This window comes from Rousettus aegyptiacus, unplaced genomic scaffold, assembly GCF_014176215.1.
Source record: "Rousettus aegyptiacus isolate mRouAeg1 unplaced genomic scaffold, mRouAeg1.p scaffold_m13_p_4, whole genome shotgun sequence".
Classification (NCBI taxonomy): domain Eukaryota; kingdom Metazoa; phylum Chordata; class Mammalia; order Chiroptera; family Pteropodidae; genus Rousettus; species Rousettus aegyptiacus.
In genome coordinates, this window is record NW_023416307.1 from 3,875,887 (window position 1) to 3,894,855 (window position 18,969).

An 18,969-nucleotide genomic window follows, 5' to 3' on the forward strand; every position below is an offset into this window, starting at 1 on the left:
TGGAACATGCTGCTTGTTTTCTTACAACCTAATGAGACTAAATCGTTGATAAGTTCTGTCTCGGAGCCCCATAGCGCACCCCCGGGACGGCGCAGGCGGCCAAGAGCCCGCTTTCCAGGGGACTGACGCGTGCGCTGCGAGCGCGCATGCGCGGGGCCGGGCCCGCGGCCCCCACCTCTGGCTCGTGTTCTCCAGTGATTTCTGGCAAAGCCGGGGATGCATTAACTTGTCGTTTGGCAATTTGTTTGAAACCCTTCCTTGTATATTCCACATCATAGAAAAGCGGCGCTCTCTGAGTTAGGGAGAGTCGTTAAAGGTATTCTAGACAAGCAGACTCTTAACTTCCTCAGTTAAGCAGATTTAGAGGTTAAGTTCGTCTGACAAATGACGGCCCATGGCTCACGGCCTGCCAGGCCCATGTCTGGGCCCGGGGACCCAGGGGATGGCAGAGAGGCTGACCTTTGCTTTCAGGGTCCTGCGGTGCGTTGGGGTGCCCAGCAAATGAGGAAACGAGTCTATAAACACAGAGATGTTTGGTGAAAGGCATTTGTGGCTATGACTTGGGGAAGGCTTCGCAATTGGAAGGGGTTGTGGGAGACCTGTCAGATTTTGGGGATCCCTCCCAGGCTGCCTGGGGCCTCTCGGTGCTGCAGAGGTAGGGACAGAACATAATCAGTGTTGATTATGATAATACATCCCGTGGGGGGAGGGGTATGTGGCTCTCTTGCCCTTAAGGAACTTAAAAAATATAGCCGCTGAGGTCCGACGTCCATGGACCTGTGCTGCTGGAAACGGAGCAACGCAATCGTTAACACCCCAGAATACCGGATCTGCCCCCGTCGTCTCCGCTGCGTGACTTGGGGAAACGTTCTTAACCTCTCTGTGCCTCATTGTTCCCGTTTTCGAAATGGCAGTCATAACAGTAGGTGTCTTCTCCGAATGTCGTGAGGATTGAGTGAGGCGCTCGGCACCAGGCAGGCCCGACTCGCACCGAGCCCTTCTTCTATGCAGCCATTTATATCATTCCACCTGCCCTGGACCCGCCTCTGTCTCCGTCCTGGGGGGAAGGAACCCCTCGCCGCGTAGTGCAGGTCTACGTGCCCAGGTCCATCTTTGGCGGCACCAGCGACCAGGCAGCAAGTAATGCTCCTCGAAGGGAGAAAGGAGCAGGAGGGTGGTGACTGGAGGAGGTGGTGGGACAGGTGGTCATGGGTTCAGAGCCAGGAGGGCCGGTGGGGGGCGGGGTGGGGGGCGGGGCGGGGGCGCAAGGTCCGGCTACATTTCCTCACCCCCTCAGGCGCGCGTGCCTTACCTGCGACGGGACCAAGACTACCTCCTTCTAGGCGCTGTGGACTGGAATAAGGTCTTGCCAGTGCTCACCAGGGAGACCAGTGTCCCATCCATGTTGGGAGACAGTAACCGACCACGAAGGGAAGGGGCGGTCCCACTTAATCATCTCCCCCGATCAACAGAGCCAAGCCACGCCCTTCCTAAGGAGTCGTCAGAACTGGCCGAGAATGGGTGCCAGGCTCCGGGGCAGGAAATAGGGAGAGAAGATTCCTAGGCTGCTGGGGTTGGCTCCCGGGTTCCTGACCACTGGCCTGGGAGCAGGCATCATGCAGAAATGCGTTGGAAGAAGCATCGGCTGGGCCAAAGGCCCCCTCCCCGCAGGTGTCTGTCCCACAGGAGGGGACTACGCCTTGCCAAAGCTGCCCCCTCGCCAGTGTTGAAATGTACCCCCTTGTCTCCTTCACCTAGGCATTCTTCTGGCCCTTGCGCCTCTTTAGGAAACCAGGAGTCCATCAAGCAAGAAGTCAGACTGCAGCAAGCACTGCCCGTCCCTGGGTCTGCTCCAAATGAGTCCTCCCACTGGACAGAGGCTTCTGTGGCCACGGCACCTTGGGACGCAATGCCCATCGCAGCTCGGCAGCCTCAGAAGAATCGGCGCATGGCCAGCCCGTGCTGAGATAGCGCCATCTCGTCAGGCCTGCGCCCATGGCTTGGCGCGACTCACTTCAGCCAGGCCCTGGGTGGCAGGCAGCTGATACATTCCACTTAGAGATGAGGACAGGAGGGGTCTCTGCTCTCCCCCACCACCGAAACCCAGGGAGCTCAGAGCAGGGTGGGGGCGAGCTCCCTTCTAGTGGAGAGAATAGTGGGCATTCGGATACATCCGTTCTAGAAAATGTGGAGGTCCTCTCCTGTCCAGTAAGGTATCTAGTTTTCATCTTGTTGTGTGACAGAGATTCAAGTTGAGTTTACTTCAAAAGTCAGTAAAAACTAGTTTGGCCAAAAGTAGGGTTCTCCATGCCATCTGTTGAAGGCCAACATGAGAGCATTCGGGGCAAGAATTCCTGGCAGATTTCAGTAGTGACCCTTGCAGGTTAATGAGCCCTGTAGCAGGTCACTCGGCTTGGCCATGAGTGTGACCTAGAGCCCCACGGGGGCTGAAAGTCCACCCGTTCACACAACCAGCGGCTCCCCTTTTCACGTGGGCCATCGTTTAACAAGGACAGGGACTCAGAAAGTCCACTTGTCTATTAACATAGGCAGCAAAAGCACACACATCTTTGCAGTTGCTGGAACCATTCTTCTTATTTTCTGAGGCAACACTGGGCGTTTCGCTGCTGAGAAAAGCAACTGCCGGTCTCCATATCTTTTTTATTACTTGGGAGTATTTTTCTTCTGAGCGTTCAGAGGTACCTTCTAGTTTCCCTGCGTTTGGCTCATGCCAGCAAGCTGCTTACAAGAATACCTCGGGACTCGGTGCCAACTCTGAACAACATAATCAGTTGCAAATGTTTCAGGGTGGATGACTGATGAACGTCGTAACTTTATCACTCCTCCCATTTTTTACTGTTAGCAAACTGTAGAAATCTCATAGGAGACAACCTCCTCCTGACTCCCTCCCCCTGCCCAACAGTCCTTTAAAAATGATGAGAACGGCAGCCCAGAAGGACGGCTTGTCTGCGCCTAGGAGTGGCAGGATGGCCAGGGTCACGCTGAGCGTGCGCCCGGCCAACAGGACGGGAAGCTGAGCTGCCGTCAGTTTCAGCGCTCTCCGACAGCAAGCGAGAACTTCCTGCGGCACCATTTTCCTTTCCGTGTGAAAATGGTGCGGTCCCGTGGCACGACCAGCTGGGGGATCGTGCCTGGCGCTTCTGGAGTCCTCAGAAGGGGCCCTTATGATGATGGAGCCGGTTCAGAGATACCTGCCCCCCAGGTCCTGTCTCAGACCGAGATCAGAAAAGCAGCGTCCTTGACTGCTGGTCCCGTCTCCCCTAGAAAGAATGTGCTGGCTGCAATCCAACGGCAATTCGTGGGCCTCTGCCCCGTGCCAGGAGCCCTGCCCAGAGCCTGGAACAAAATGACGATCAAGTTCATGGGCTGAAGAGGGCAGTCAGACAAGGACTCTGGGCACTCGGAAAGAGTGGTAGTGCTGAGAAGGGCTGAGGACCGAGCCCCCCAGGCCAGCTCGTGGGAGGACGAGGCTCAGGGGGCAAAGCCTGTCTGAGGGTCAACGGCCTGTCTGCTTGGGGAATCCCTGGGGTCTTTCTCGGTCTCCCAGCAGGGAGGCCCAGAGGAGGTTGGCCAGGCCGTCATGTCTCTGAGTTAGTTTCCTGGGGCTGCTGTGACAAAGGACACAGACCTGGCAGCTTAAATGACAGGAAGTTATCGTCTTGCAACCTGGAGGCTGAAAGTCCAGATCGTGGTGTGTGCCTGGCTGGTTCCCCTGGAGGCTCTGAGCGGAAGTCCTCCCTCGCCTCTGGAGCAGCTGCTGGTGGCCGCCAGCAGCCCTGGGCTCCGGCCCGTAGGTGCACCTCTCGAGTCTCTGCCTTCTACTCCACCCGGCCTTCTCCCTGCGTGTCCCTGTGTGTCCCTGTCTATCAACAGAGCCTTCTTCTAAGGTCCTTGTCGTATTGGGTTAAGGCCCACCCTACTCCACGGTGACCTTACTGTAACTAATGACATCTGCAAAGACCCTATATCCAAACAAGGCCACGTTCTGCGCTGCGGGCGCACACACATCGGGGGGCTGGGATGCTGGGGAGCCAGAGCTGGAGTATTAAGTTAAGAACATGCAGACTGTGACCTGGGGGATCGCCGGATGGGGAGGCCCACGCCGCCCAACGGGGCTGGCATCCTCAGCGTCCGGGCTTCCACTTTGGGGAAGTGGAAACCCTGGGGCCTTTTTGTTGAAGGCACAGTTTCAGTACTTTCACACAAAGGCAGTAAAGTCACAAGATCTGTTGCTTACAGATCCCAGAAATGGAGAGACGCAGTGAGCCCGGGGAAGGGCAGCCCTCCATCCCAGGTCGCGAGTGGGAAGGGGAGAGAGATCAGGGTAACGGGCACCTATTATTTATCAGGTGGTCGGGGCACTAACTTTTTACAGGCTCCGCTCTGACTGGTTATTTTAAAAGGCGCGTCAGGAAAAGCAAAGCGGAAACTTACGGCGGGAATCCCAAGTCTTGATCTGAACGTCCAGACTTGGGTACGAGCAGGGTGTCACACTGTAAAGTGCCTGTGTGGCAACTCTAAAGGACTGTTTTCTCATCAGAGGGGACGCTTAGCCCAGTACAGTCTCTATAGGGCGTGCGGCTGGTGGCACGTGCGTCTCTCATCCATCACAGTGGCCGTTGCCGGCCTACGAGTGAAGCAGGGACCTCTGGACAGGTCACCAAGAACTGGGGAAGGTCAGAGATGAGGACCGAGCCCTGCAGAAAAGAACTGGGAAGAACGGGGGGAGCGGGCGCAGGCGAACCGGGGCCCAGGTGGTAGACGGGGTTGGGAATGGGGCGGGGAGGGGACCGGCGCGGGCACCGGAATGCCATGAGCCCGACTCCGCAGGTACACCTGAGACGCCCCAGCAGAGAGGCGACTGGGCCACCCCCTCGCGTCTCTCTTGATATATGACTCTTACCTCAGGGCCCCTCGATGTCTCCCTCAACTTCTTAAAACTCTGCCATGAGGCGCTTCGATGTAGAATAAGTATAAACCGAAGTCCGGAGAACACCTAGTTCTGTACCAACGAAGGGAAAGCGTTTTTTCCACCGTTTGGGGCCCTGTGGGAGGTGCCAAGCTGGCGGTATTGCCATGACGATGGCCATGCCTCCCACTGCCGTGACAGCATGTCTCGGCTTTCTTAGGGCCATCGTAAAGCGCTCGATGTATTTTCAAACGAAAAACGCTCTAAATTCACTGAAACTTAAATATCGCTGAGGATCACGTGGTGATTTGGGGCGTTTGGAAAGGCCGTATACCTGAGGAATTCAGACACGGAGATGGCATCATTCTAAAAAGCAGCCTGGACAACTCCCAGTTCATCTGTTCTTTCTGCCATTCGACAGATACCTAGGCCACACTGTCTGAAGGCCGGGCAGGGTTCTCGATGCTGGGGCAAGCAGTGAGCAATGCAGGCAAGGGTCTCGTCGCGGCTCACAGTGGGGGAGGGGGACCCGCAGCGTGCGCGGCCTCTGGAGCGCCATCTCCCCATCTCAGCTCAGGGGAAAAGTTCAGTGCGGGAGGGGAGGGGGTGTGTGTGCCATGAAGCCTCGCGGGGCCGCAGGTGGGAAGCTGGCCCCTGGAGGGCTCGCTGAGAAGGTGACTGTCGAGGGAAGACCTGAAGGAGGGGAGGAAGTTGTCTGATTTGAATCCATCCTTGGCTTCAGCATCCTTACCTGAGGCAGGCGACTTCCTCCGGCTTCAGCAGGAGCCGAGAGCCGCACCCATCGTGCGCTTAAAAGTGGCTGCGAGAGGTTGAGGGGGGCTTCTGAGAATGGCCCCTCCTTTTCCCTCTCAGCCTTGGGGCTGGGACAACCCCAGAAGGAATTCCCACCCACTCGCCCTTCCCCTAGAAAACATTCCGGAGGTGGTTTGGTCTCTAGAAAGCCAGGGAAGGGAACCCGCCCTCCGGGGCCTCTGCGGGGTCTCCCAGGGAGGCCCGCCCACCTGCCAGCTGGTCCCCACGTGTCCGGGCCTCTGGGTCCCCTGGGCGTCTCCTCTTACCCAGGCGGAGCCCGCACCTAGCTTCTCCTCATCAATTCACTTTTCAGCACCAAATACATCTTTCTCGTTTTACATTTTCTTACACTTCTACCATTTTTTGGTTGCAACAGGAATTCTCAGTAGCTGAGTGCGTGTCTGTGTGTTTAACGAACACCTGAAGGCATATAAAAGTCTTTCATGAAGCAAAGCCCCTTTCTTTCGGTCTCCACTTCTGCTCATGCTGACAGAAGTCAGGGCAAGATGAACAAGTTTGAAAAAAAAAAAAAATTAAGCCTCTGGGCATGGGAAGCCCGTTCGTAGACATTTACTGGGCACCTCGATAACAGAGGCATTGTGCAGGGTGTGCAGATCGAAATGAAAGAAAAAAAATCCTGGTCTTGTTCTTTGGGGTCTCACAGCCCTGTCCAGCAGCAGACATATAACGAGGTCACCAGCACCATCGCTTAGCAACTGGAACACGCCCAGGGCATTATGGGAGCTTAGAGAAGGAGCGTGCAGGCCAGTCCGGGGTCACCACAGTTAGAGAAGGCGAGAACCCGTCGCCTCTCTTATGCGTCATCTCGGAAAGGGGGTTCCTCGTTTTCCCCAGATTGTCCTGGAGAATCTCAGCTCCCCCACCCCTGGGCTCCCACATCCGCTGACCAGCCTCTGGGGGCAATTAATTCATCCCTTGGAGCATCAGTGAGGTCTGTCTCACCCCACTGGGGCCAGGTAGGAGAGGGGAGAAGCCGAGGAAGCTGAGGTGTGGCCAGGGTACGGATCCAGGAGGGCCCGCTGCCAGAGACCAGGCCTGGCCACACGCGGGCCCACACCCCCGGCGAAGTCAGGACATTCCAGGCCACCCACTTCTCCCACACCTTGGAGTGGAGGCCCCTCTGTTCCTCCACCTTGTCCACTCTTCCAGGAGTGCCTTGACCAGCTTTTGGTGGTACCACCGCTACAGCAGGGCTATTTCTGTTATTCGTTGGGTCACTTGGTCAACAGATACTTGTTGAGTCTCAAGTTTGTGCCAGGTGCTACTCCAGGGTCATGCAAACGAGCTAGGCTCAGGCTCTGCTCCTACAAAGTTTCGAGTCCAGCGGGGAGACACATGTTTATCTCATAATCGCACAAACAATATGAAGACGCGTCTCTCTAAGGGCTAGGAGAGAGAGGTCCCGATGATCTAGAGGGCAGTCGAGGGGTGCTTCCTGGAGGAGGTGAACATGAGCAGACATAAATGGGGAAAGAGGGGAAGGAAGAGTGTGCCTGGAAGAAGGAACCACACGCGCAAGCCCCCGCGGTGGAGGGGATACAAGGGACTCGAATAGTCTCGGGAGCGGGAACTGGGAGGGCAGGGGGAGCCGGGGGGAGGAGGGTGGACAGGCGAGAGGGACCGCGAGCCCACCCAGAGGCGAGAGGCGCAGCCTTCTGGCTGGGCCTGTTGGAGAATTGCTGCTGTCTTGGAAGGAAGCGAGGGGCTCACCTGACTTCCTGCACCACTCACAACTCGCCACAGCTGTCTCCTCCGGAAAATCAAGCCCGGGCACGTGGCCGCTAGCCAGCGGGGAAAGACTCAACCCCAGGGCCCGAGGCTGCTCCCAGCCTGCTCTGGGGCTGCAGGTTGCCCCTGCCCCTCCCCACCTGGCCCAGGAGACCCGTCCCCCGCCCCCCACCCCGCTCCCGTTGAGGGCTCATTAGTGTCAAGGCTTGGCATGGGCACCATCTCATTTAACTCCGCTCTCCCACAATTGATCCATCATGCAGGGACCGAGCCGCCCCCCCACCCCTCCACGTGTTTCTGATTCCCTTAATGGCCCCTGGGCTCTGCTGAGCTGCGCTCGGCGTCTGACAGGCTCGCAAAGAAAGCCCTTTTGGAAGATTCCTTTCGGTCTCCTTACACAACCGTTTTTAAAGCTTTTTTTCTTTCTTTTCTTTTTTTAAATAAGAATTTCGCGTTTTCTAATCCTTTGAAAACGGTCATGTACACCGAGTTATTCGAATGCACCATTTCAAGCAGGGGAGACATGCACGCATTATAAAATATAAAAGACAAAAATGAGTGAAAAGCATGTATCCTGCCTCGCCCTTCGGCCGCCCGCCTCCCCGCCCCAGACACGACTCCTGTTGGCCCGTCCCTGACCGGTGCTCTGCTGCATGTGCCATGAACATACGATAAGCCACCAAGCCTACGGTGTTGGGAACACCTCTCGGCTTGAAAATGCAGGTTTCGCTTTATTCGAAGTCGATTTCCTAGAACCATTCCAGCTTGAAAAAAACATTCCTCGTCATTTACTGCGGGTTTCTCAGTCTCGGCAGAATTGCCATTCGCGGCCAGATCCCTCATTGGTGCGGGGACCATCTCGTGCTTCCTGGGGTGCTGACCGGCACCCCTGACTCTACACACTAGATGTCAATGCCACACTGCCCCCACCCAGTTGTGACAACTAAAAATGTCTCCATATATTGCCAAATGTCCTATGTGTGTGTGTGCGCGTGTGTGCGCGCGCTCAAAATCATCTCCAGATGAGAACCACTGATTTATTATGGTTATTTAAAATGCACTCTCCATCTCATTAGAAAAGGAATCTGGGGGGACTTACAAAGATCCAAAACGCCAATAAGATTAAAAATAAATGTTTACAGATTGGCTCGAAGTTGAAAACCATGAAGCTTGGTGACGGATGTATGAGGGTTCATTAACAGGATGCTCTCGCTGCATTACGTGCGTTTGACATTTTTAACAATGACAAAAATCAAGGCTCACGTTATGTTTGAAATGCTTCACAGTGAAGAAGGTAAGCGCGTGTGTTGAGGAGAGCGTGAGGAGGGAAGGAGAGCAAGGGCGGTCGTTAGAAGAGGGACGCGAAGGGCCCCGAACGCTGAGATCTTGTCCGTTTGGCGGGGTGGGCGGGGATTTGAATGGGAGATTCCTGGAGCCGACGCAAAGACGTAATGCGACCAGTTAGAAGCATCAGCTTCTAGTGACAAAAACAGTAAATAAGCCAACCAGCTGCTCAGGACAAGCACAGCTCTTGCTAGCAACGCAACCTGAATGAAACGTTGCCAAGCAATTGCCCTGACCGACACCAAGAATCCTCAGAGATAAGGCCTCCCTCATGCTCCCCGGAAATCCTGCATTGGACTCTAGGGTGGGGCCTGAGACTTTGTCTTCTTAACTAGTCTCCTTTAGAAGGGGGTCAATGAGATAAGACTAATGTGCGATTTAGTAAATGAAATTCTGCAAGGAATGAAAACCAGGCACTCCCATAAGCGGGTCCCTGGAGATCTGAATTAATCCGAGTATAAACTTCACAGTAGTTAGAGGTTAGACAGCCTCGGAAATATTATTTCTCTCCAAACTTTTTAGGAAGTCCGAGGTTACAACCTCCGACTATTTCCTGGAAGGTGGCTGGCTCTTCATGCAAACCCATTTAGGCCAGCCCCGCTGGCCCTGGCTCTGGCGGCCAGAGGGAGGGCTTACGGCCTCTCAGAAACGCTGGCCATCCTCAGTGAGGTCCCACATGTAAGAATTCAAGCTCGTCCTCAACTCAGCCTTTCAACGGGGCTGGCCGGACATCTCCTGGGAATGGTCTGCAGAAGCAAACTTGGTCTTTAAGACACTGAAATTTCAGGCCATGATCATTTTAATTGGAAAGAGAGAAATAAACTACTCATTGCAATAATAATAATAATAAATCACAAGAGGATCCACAACTCTGGGAAATGCATCTTCCCGTTGGGCGTGGGCAGCTACAGCGAGGAGGCAGGTACAAACATGCGTCACGAAAATACTCCAGCCTATTTTTTTCTGAACACTCCGAAGGGGGAAAAAATAAGGATTGAGTGGTCCATATTTTTGAAGATTTGGGCAAGTTTAAGAGACATTAAGACACAAAGAGCCCATCTACTTAGGGAGACTGCAGTCCTGTGTGTACTGGTGAGTTATTGAAAGTGACATATTTCACGGTTGTCTTCGATCGTCGGGGCATAAGGGTTCTTCTGGGCGCCAAACACTGCATTTACTCTGATGCTAGGGAGCAATGCCTAATTTCTGATGAAGAATCATCTGTAACGAGCAGCCCCCCAAAGACTTGGCAACTGGGAAACTAAGTCTCTTTACTCAACCCAAGAATGGGTCCCTGTGTCTACGTGGTACCCCATTTCTGCGCATTCAATCTTAAAAGTCCCAGGCTCTTTCGAATACTGCATCTGAATCTCTATTTGTTAAAAGTCAATTCTTAAGACTCCAAGATCGAAGAAACGCCCATCACGCTGGTTTGAATGGAGAAAGTTCGAAAGTTGATGGGGAAAAAGGAGAAAAAACAATATAGGTGAGAGGACCCTGCCTCCTTCCTCTCTCTCTCTCTCCATTGGTTTAAGAAATGCCTCAAACCCCCAGCCCCTGTTGGTTTGAGGCTGGAGAGCCATTTACTTTTCGATCCCCGAAAGCCACACTTTTTTTGCTTGATATCCACAAACACTACTGAACCAGCCTGATACTTACGATCCCTCCAGCAAGCAAAATGCAATTGGCACCCGCTGCGGTAGCTACGGGGATTAATAGCAGAGAGCACTGTGGTTTTGCTATTAAGTTACTTTCAGCAATTAGTAAATTTATTGTCCTGATCGTTTTCCCATGGCCGCTCTGCGCACATGTCCTCCTTCGGTGATGTCCTGACAGTCTCGCCCCTGCCATCGTATTTCAGTGTGATCGCTGCCTATCTCTCCAAACTGTCCAACCCCATCCACAGCTGATTTGCAGTCGGGTCAGCAGGAAGGAGGAGTAGAGAGTTCATTCCAACGTCCGCGGCATATTTGGATGAAATACGGGGAATTTCGTTTGGGCTCGCTGGGCGTCTGAGCGTGCGCCCGAGCGAGCATGCACTCCAGGGGAGGGAGTAGCTGCCTGTGGTTAATGCACAGGAAAGTGCAAATGCACCCCAGCCTCCGATGTGCTGCTCCTTCCAAACCCCCCCCTCCCTCCAACTCCTCCCAATTCTCCTATGGGAAGTCAGGTGGTGGGAGCAGGGGTGACTTTCTGCGACCTGGAGACTCAGGGCTAAGGTTTCAAGGGCATCCGGAACCCAGCCGGGTCTGCTCTGTGGATGGGTTCTGGGTGCCCAGGACTTGGCTCTCCCTGCTGCCCTCAGGGGCTGGATTCCTTGGCTCGGGGAAGGTGCTGTCGGCCTCGTGAAGAGTGGTAGATGGCAGTTAGGTGCGTCAACACCTCGGCCAGGCCGCGGGGTTGTCCCGCCAGTCTCCCACAGGTTCCTGGGGGCCCCCACCACCCCCCCCCCCCCGGTTCACAGGCAGCAAGCACCCTGTGTGGGAAACCTGGTTGCCGTGAGCCAGGAGCTGATGTGTCTCCCATCTTCTCGGGTGTCACCCACTGGGTCCCCAACTTAAAACCCAGCAACTGGCATCCCAGCCAGAGCGGGTGTGGGGCTCAGGCACAGTGGCAGGCAGCTTGGGGACCCTCGGGTGACCCAGTTTCCTCACACAGCAAATGGCTCTTGTAATCACGCACTCTTGCCCACTGTAGGAATCAAGCAGAAATTTAGGCAAGAACGAGGAGAAACGCCATAAAACGGGGTGGCCTTTCACTTTTCAAAGTACTTTTCGTGTATTTGGTTATTTCTGGCTTCAATGTGCATTCGCAAAGGAAGAGGAAAGATATAAACATACATTATAGCACAGCACAGAGTGGGCTCTGGGGTCAACTGCCGGGGTTCGAGTACCGGCTCGACCATTCGTTGCCTCAATATCCTCTTCTGTAAAATGGGCACATTGAAATCCACGTTGCGACAGTTACACGAAGCCAACGTGTTACAGCACTGATCACGGTGCTGTAACGTTGTAGCCGAAGCTGAGAACAGCTACAGGGAAAGGCATCTCTTGGGCGTCCGTCCTAACTTCCCCATCGCGCTCCCTACCCTGATCGTCCCCATGCAGTGTTATTTCTTTATCGCCTGCCTCCCCCATCTCCATACCCGCACCCCACCCAAGTGGAGGCTTCGTGCAAGGAGGGACTTGCTCACCGCTGTCTCCTCTCCCTTCCTCCCTCACACAGCGCCGGCACATGGTAAATGCTCACTGAGTACCCGTGAGGGGGGACAACGAGTGGGGGAAGGAAAAAAAAAGCAGAGAATGGGGGAGCAGCCACTTATTCTTCGAGCACCCCGCCTTGGACTTGGGGTTCTCTCCACGCTAGAGTGCAGCCTCGGCACATGGGTTCCTCCCGTGGTGTGGGGAACTTGTGGCAGCCTGCTGGGGTTCACACCCCTGCTGCCACCTAATTAGTCCTGCCACAAAATTAAGCCTGTTTTATGCGAACACATTTGAACCTGGGATGGACTATGCAGATGTGTTCCCAGCCAGAAGGCAATGCGTTTTACCTGTTGGGACAGGTGGCTTTTCTGAAGAGAGCCTGCTCCCCAGGGCAGCAGCAGCCGCAGGCACAGGACAGGTGCCGGCTGCAGGAGGGACCGGAACCCACCTCGGTAGGTAATTCCACTCCAAAGCGTCAATTATTCACACCGGGGCAGTAGGTTGCGATGTGCATGGCTGCCTGTGGGCCACCGAGGCCCTACAGCGCTCGCGGGCTGCTCTGGCGCTCACAATGGCTTCCTAGGAGGGAGAGGGGTGAGCTGCACCCCAGCTACAAACCCATGCGTGGCCATGAGCTGGAGTGAGGCGGCCCAGGACAGGACGGGTGAGTTCGGGGTTACCTGGGGACGAGACCGTCTCAGGGGCCTCCACACTGCGTCCAGCTCAGGCCGTGGGGCTTCTTTTCACTCCCAGCCCGGGGGCTTTCTGAGCGAAATCTGGCGTCGGCTAGAAGGTCGTGATGTAAGAGGGGCTCCCTGGCTGCCACGGCGGGGGCCAGCTGGTCAGGGGACAGAAACAAAGGAGTTCGTGTGTCTGTTTATATTCACCGCGGCATGAACAAGGTCTAGATGCTCTGTTGTGTGAGGCTCGTTCTTTCAAGGCGAGTGAAAGCAGAATTTTCCAAGCAGGAGGAGGGCGTGTGTGAGGTTTATTAAAATTCTTAGAAAGTCTGCGACTAACTCGCAAGTGGTGGGAGCGTGTGTGCACGCGCGCACACGCACACACACACACACACGATCACTAAAGAGATATATGTCGTAAAGCAGAAGAAGCTGTAGTTAGTCGGGCAAGACCAGGATAACCATCACGATGACACTTTAAAAACAAAGCCAAAGAAAGAAAGACATACAGACCTATGCCCTGACCAACGGCCCCTACGGTCCAGTCCACTGTTCATTTGGGATGTCTTTTTTCAGTTTTATATAGAAGGCCTTTGTATCTTGTGTAAAATTGTCATCGATAATTTTTTTTTTTGCCATATTGATCGTTGACCCTTAGAGAAACTATGTTGTGATAAAAATTCTTTCTAAGTGGAGAATAAGAACAGTTTTATTTCCTGCATACGCCAGCATGCTTCCTGCCGTTAGACAATACGCTCTACTAAACTCACTTTTCCCTTTTTGCTTTGGCTGCTGGGAAGCTCAGAGCTAAATTTTTGTCTTGCAACTATAGTAGTTTCTTTTAGAATTAGGAGTAGGACGTGATTGTCTCCCTTTTCTCAGCTCTATTAGCCAAGCCTGTCAAATCTGTCTGCAAAGCGCATGTGGGATCTGCCCGCTTCTCTCCCGCCCCGCGGTCGCCGTCCTGGTTTAAGGAGTGCATGCGTCAGTCACTTGAACTGCGTCGATAACTTCCCCTCTCGCCACTTGCAATCAGCTTGCCAGAGAGCCACCAGGGTGGTGTTTTAAAACCTGCCACATCGCGTCTACCAGCTGTTTAAAATGGTTCCGTGGTGTCTCGTCCACTTGAAATAAACGCACGACTACTTATCCGCCTCTAAGGTCTGGCCGGTGTCGCTCGTCCAGGCTCATCGTGGGTTCTTTTCCCACGCAGCCTGTGCCACCTCGGGCGGTTTCTGCCTCTGGGTCTCTCCTCCCCAGCTCTCGGCCCCTCTGAGGGGTTACCAGGGGTCTTGCCCCCCAGTGTCCAACATCAGTGGTGGAAAGAAATGCCACTGTTCACCTGCACCCCATTTATAACCTTTTGAGAACAAGTCAATTTGTAATTAAATATATTTATACGCATGTGTGGAAACCCACGTACATTTGTGGGTTCGTTTGTATCATTGCCTGCATCTCCCACTAACCTTAGACATTGTGGATGAAAGAACCTTGTCTGATTAATTCACAAATGGATGTTCTCATCTGGCACAGTGACTAGCACGTAGTAGGTCCTCGACCAATGCCCTCGAATGAATAAGGAATTCAAAGCTCATTCTCGGGACCCCTCAAAGTGTGCGAGTATGAACAGAGACTCTCCAGCCAACGGTTTGGAGTGGGGTCAACGTACACCGTGTGGCTCTGAATCCACAGCCAGAAACGTGGGTCCGAGGGAGCGTCGCTGGTCAGAGAGCGTCGCTGGCCAGGCGCGAGTGAGAAGCACCTTCCATGTGCTGAGTGGAACCGGAAGGCATGTGCCTGGGACCTCGGCAGCCCTGGAGGTGGTATTGGTGGTCAGGCGTCAGGGGCTTGCTGCCGCTTTTATTTCCGTCCACGACTGGGGCGACGGTCCTCGCTCTTTGCTTGCGAAGTGTTATAACTGCTCCGTGAACCCATTAACGTCTGCCCCAATCGCGTAAGTCGTTTGGGGCATGACCGGGGCTCCAGAAGATGCTTCGCCATCGGGTTTACTATATCTCTGGTTGACCTCTCAGTGTTGGACTTCTGAATGCCTCTGCCCATCGCGCTGTGAAAATTTCCAAACACACAGCAAAGATCAGAGAAGGGTACAATGGAAAGCTGGAGGCTGTCTAGCGGCGGTTTGCGTTTTGCCGTATTTGTTCCTTCTCTCTCTGCACATACATGTATGATCATATACGCATCGATGTATACACTCATCTGTATGTTTTGTGTCGTTTTTTCTTACCCATTTAAGAGCAAATTGTAAATAATCATGACACCTCACAGTAATTTGTTATCCTAAGAACATTCTCGTAGATATCCACGATACCATTATCACACCTGTTAAAGTTAACTTTCATTTACCATCATTTACTATACAGTCATATTAAAATCTCCCCGGTTGCATCAGAAATGTCTTATATAGCTGTTTTTTTCTTTTCTTTTCTCGACCCACGTTCCAATCCAAGGGGTCAACATGTTAGTTGTTGCGTCCTAGCCTTGTGGTTCTGGCTGTGGCTTTTGAACTGCCTGGTCCAGTTCTCTCACAGAAAGCTCGTGTTCTGGGTTTGTCCCGGCTGCGGGTTTGTTTTTGGCTGAACGACATGAGTAATCTTGTTCCGCGTACGCAACCGTGCCTCTGCCAAGTGGCCAGCTTCCTCCAGATATGGTGCTATGCAAGTTTATTTATAAACTGTCTACTCCTAAAAAGACTTTATGGCAGTTTCCAATAAAAAAAGAAATTCTATTGGATAAAAGAGAAAATGTTTTTTACCATGTAGGAGGATGGCAGATGGGATGGAGGGGGCGAATATACCATAAATATGAATTAGTGTGGTGAATGTAAATAAGCGTGAGATTTAACTGAGTTTTCTGGTTGCCAAAGGGGGGAAAAAAAATGAAAACACAAAGATTAAAGGTCATCTTCAGGAAATATGAGCTTGACTCATGCTGGATTTCTGAAATTAATTTGTCCCGTGGACCCTTAGACACATGCCAGTAAACAAAATAAGGAGCAGCCTCTGGAACAGCTTCAGAAATGATTCAGGAACATTCTTTATTGAGCTGCTTCTGTGACACAGAAGGTCAATGCCAAGAACACAACACTCAGATGAAGCGACTCACCCTTAAGCAGTCCGGGTCAGTTGATTTCTGCCTCTCACCTGATACAGGGAGAGAACCGGCAGGCCCGCGGATGGGCGGAGGCCCCGCTGGGACTCTCGGCCTCGACCTCCCACTGTCTCCACTGGCTTCCCCTGGGCAGGTGCTCGGGAGCAGGCAGGCCCCAGCTAGAGCCCGGATCCCAGCCGGACTCTGGGCACGACGACATAGGGGCACAGCATGGCCGGCCCCCGGGATGAGGCTGAGAGTGCCCGAGCTGTGAGCTCCCCGGGGCAGACAGTCCGCATCCGATAACCTGAGTGCGGAGGTGGTCTCGTCGGAACCTGTACCCTCGCCTGGATTTCCCGATGAATACGCCTCTGTCTGCTTCGGGCCAGAACCAGAGCTCAGACCAGCACAGACACGTGCTGCTTCCCGCCCTGCCCTGGGAAACGTTGAGACAGGGCAGAGGGGTGAGAATGGGTTCCTCTTCTCTGCGAGGACGGAGCGCCTCAGTCCGGCCCCCCGAGGGTCATCCCGCCTCCGCCTCCGGCGGGCCACCGGGTGGGTTGGCGGAAAAGCGTGCCTCTTGCCACCTCGGTCTGTCTGTTAGAGCTTCGGAAAGGGTCTGCCGAAAACAAAACTCATGTTCTTTAGATGATAACTTGTCACTTACATGTTTTGTATGACATTATGGACATTTTTGACAATAGAAAAAGGAATTGCCCATGACCCCGCCGCTCCCGAAAGTCAGCTAAGTCCATGGACGCCCCGCGGACCCCCATTCCCTGTCAGTGCACACGTTCGTTCCCTACTGAGGTAAAACTCGTGATCGCCTGTGTATTTATATTTAGCGGTGTATGTGTAAACGCACATCTACATTTGTATTTCTTTCTAGTCTTTAAAGATATTTGTCATATTTATAATCGTAATTCATATGTAATTCTTTATAATATCTTTTCTCACTTAATTTTGCATCATATGCTTTTTTCCATTACCCCGTAGTCTTTACAAAGTTCATTTTTAAAACTAGATACGTGATTTTTCGTTGAATAGATGTCCTGCAATTTAATCGACTGCTGCCCTGTTTTTGGACAAAGTCTATTTAGTTCCACCGTCTTTTTCCTCCCCCATAAATCACACTTCTGTGGCTGTAATTCCACAGTGAGGCCAGGGCTTGCTGCTACCCTGGCTGCCTTGCGACGGTTCGATTCTGCCGTCAGCAGGGGAAGGCAATTGCAATTCTTCTTGCCGTGTGTCTGGGAAAGATCTGGGCAGCTCGTCTAAACTTGTGTCAAGTTTTCGAAATATAAGTGTTGGAAGAGGGGCGAACGTGCGTATGAATGAACCCAAGCCAGGTCGCATCGTGAAAATGGCGATGGCAGGTCGGTCAGAGGCGGCTGGCTCCTGGCGTAGGCTTCGAGCAGGCGCGGCCGGGCCTGAGCGTGGCTGGGAAGGAGGGAGTCTGTGCGTCATCTGGAGGGACAGTGCTACGGTGACTCGGTGGCCCGAGCTTCTCTCTAAAGCATTTACACCCAAAGCACAATGCGCTTTCCTATGGAACAGTGACTGAGGATGTCTGGGTATCAGCCACCCTGGAGATGTGGCACTGTAAGTTGTCCGGAAGCCATGTGTTTTTATCATCCTGTACTTGTCAAAGAGCTTTGAAGTTCAAGATCTTTTCCAGCTCCCGCGGGGGCTGTCCCGTGCTGCTGTCATCATTCTTCGCATTTGTACCCCACCCCCACACTTCCCCCGGGACTCCAGAAGTCCTGAAAAGTAGGGATGATGTCTTTAAAAGAATGATTCTTCATTCGTATGACTTCCATTACTGTGACATAAAATTATGCATTTCCATTAAGGAAAAGGAAAATTTTTTTTAAAAAAAGAAACACTTCAGTAGACTACGCTATTGCGATATTTCTGTGTGGGGCTCCGCCCCGGGCTGCGCGGGCGGCTCGGGTCTCGCCAGGTCCCTGCCACGGCCTCGCCGCTGCTCTGCGGCCTGTCCGCTCTTCGCCTCTCTGGCTTTGTCGCCAGCAGCGTTTTCCCATGTCAACGCGGCATCACGTAACCATCATTTTTATTTTTATTTTTTTTTTATAAGACAGCAGTGGCGTTATTGTTGTTGTCTAAGTTGTAAAAGTATTTTATTTTAGTTTATTTATTTTTACATTTTATTTCATTAGTTTTGAGCACGCAGTACCCTGGTTAGACGTTTACATAGTTTGTAAAACGACCCCCTTTAATTGCTCTTTCTCTCCTCTGGCCCTCTACCCAGCCATTACATGAACGCTGACTGCATTCCCTACGCCGTGCTCCCCATCCCCGTGACCATCTATCGACTACTAATTTGTACTTCCTTAACCCTTCACCCCATTCTCCCAATCCCCCGACCCCCCCTCCCCTCTTTTGAAAGGCTCAGTGATAGCCCAGAGAAGAGTGGGCTTTGCTTAACTCTTGCCCTTGCTGGACACAGAAAACGAGTCTGCGGTGGTAGGCTGTCAGCATCTGCAAACGCGGCCACGAAACGTGGATTTGATGGGCCGCGCCCCATCTCGGCAATCTGGTGCCTACGTGGTAAACTGCAGCGGGGCTCCCCGCTACCCACATGGCAACGGAGCGCACTCACCCCATGCTAAATGTCCCTGACCAGCTGGACTCTGGCGCCCCCAGGTTCTTCCTCCCACACTTGCTGAGGGCAAGTGCAGCCACATGTGAGGTCCCGCCCGAGCCGAGCCCTGCTCGATTACCCACCGTCTCCTCTGAATGTGTTTTCCGTACAGGCGCTCGCTGCGCTCTGAAATCTCAGACCACGCTGAATTTGCTCGTTTCACGGCTCAGCATTTCGGGAGCAGCACCACAGATGTTAAACGTGAGTCTCTCGGTGCTAGTAAAATAAACCTTAATCAAACAGGGGTGTCGTGACTCAAAGGGTGAGATAGCCCTGAACACATTATGTCGATTGTCAATACAGATGTTGCGAGTTGAGTCATTTGGTAGCGTAGTAACTTTATATGGTCAGAAAGCCAGCTGCGAATATTTAAGGGTATAAAAACGCTTTTTGTTTCTACACAAATATATTTCCGATCATGACTCAAGTATTTTCTTTATTCCAAATACAGATTTCTCTTTCTCCTCACATTCTCCA